Raw genomic sequence first — 1,727 nt, 5'->3', positions numbered from 1 at the left:
TATTTTTTTGAGACAGTCTCACTCTGTTGCCAGGCTGGAGTGCAGTGGCACAATCTTGGCTCTCTACAACCTCGGACTCTCTGGTTCAAGTGATTCTCCTGCCTTAGCCTTCTGAGTAGCTGGGATTACAGGCACACACTACCACACCCAGCTAATTTTTGTATTTTCAGTAGAGACAAGGTTTCTCCATGTTGGCCAGGATGGTCTCGAACTGCTGACATTGTAATTTGCCCTCCTTGGCCTCCCAAAGTGCTGGGATTATAGACATGAACCACTGCGCCCAGCCAATCTTTTAATTTTTTTAGTAGAGACAGGGTTTCTCCATGTTGGTCAGGCTGGTCTTGAACTCCCGACCTCAGATGATCCACCTGCCTCGGCCTCCCAAAGCGCTGGGATTACAAGTGTGAGCCACTGTACCCGACCATTTTGTTTTGTTTTTTTTTGCCCTGCCTCCCCCTCATTTTTTTTTTTTTTTTTTGAGACAGAGTCTCTATTGCCCAGGCTGGAGTGCAGAATGGTGCAATCATAGCTCACCTCAGCCTCGACCTCCCAGGCTCAGGTGATTCTCCCACCACAGCCTCCTGAGTATCTGGGACTACAGGTGTGCGTTATCATGCCCGGCTAATCTTTATTTTATTTATTTATTTATTTATTTTTAGAGATGGGGTTTTGCCGTGTTGCCCAGGCTGGCCTCAAACTCCTGGACTCAAGAGGTCTTGGCCTCCTAAAGTACTGGGATTACAAACATGAGCCACTGCACTTGACCATGGTTATTTTTTAAGTGTTTAGAGAACTTACATGGCAAAGAAGGTAGAAATATCTGATCCTAGAAGGAAGAATCAGGTAAATCCAGCGGCTAAAAGTTATAAGGAAGGGCCGGGTGCGATGGCTCATGCCTGTGATCCCAACACTTTTGGGAGACTAAAGAGCACGGATCACATCAGGTCAGGAGTTCAAGACCAGCCTGGCCAACATGGTGAAACCTCGTCTCTACTAAAAGTACAAAAATTAGTGGGGTGTGGTGGTACATGCCTGTAGTCCCAGCTACTTGGGAGGCAGAGGCTGAAATGGTACCACTGTACTCCAACCTGGGTGACAGAGGGAGACTCTATCTCAAAGGAAAAAAAAAGTTGCAAGGAAGATTTTACCTCAACATTTTACTATAACTGGGCCAGGCGCGGTGGCTCATGGCTGCAATCCCAGCACTTTGGGAGGCCAGGTGGGTCACCTGAGGTCAGTAGTTTAAGGCCATCCTGGCCAACATGGCAAAACCCCACCTCTACTAAAAATACAAAAATTAGCTGGGCATGGTGGCACATGCTTGTAATCCTAGCTACTCTGGAGGCTGAGGCAAGAGAATTGCTTAAACCCTGGAGGTGGACGTTGTAGTGAGCCGAGTTTGTGCCACTGCACTCCAGCCTGGGCGACACAGTGGGATTCCATCCCCCCAACAACAAAAATTTTTTTATTATAACTGTGGAACAAACAGTGGTGCCTCAGGAGTCTTGAGTCCTTGGAGCTGCATAAGCAGAGAGCATTCAGTGATGTTGCTAGGATGCTGGCTGGGGATCTACACAGTGGTTGGGTGTGTGGCGGGGTGATTGACAGAGTGGAGGGAGCAGACTAAGACCCTGAGGTAGTCTAGGCCCATGGCTGCTGGCTCCCAGCTTGCACCGTCCTGGGATTGTGGCTGCCCTTTCACTTCCAATCATTTCTTTTGCAGGAAA

The sequence above is a fragment of the Sapajus apella genome, unplaced genomic scaffold, assembly GCF_009761245.1.
Source record: "Sapajus apella isolate SASKATOON/1434 unplaced genomic scaffold, GSC_monkey_1.0 scaffold62, whole genome shotgun sequence".
Lineage (NCBI taxonomy): Eukaryota > Metazoa > Chordata > Mammalia > Primates > Cebidae > Sapajus > Sapajus apella.
The sequence above is the reverse complement of the archived record's forward strand: the minus strand, read 5'-3'. Positions refer to the sequence as shown.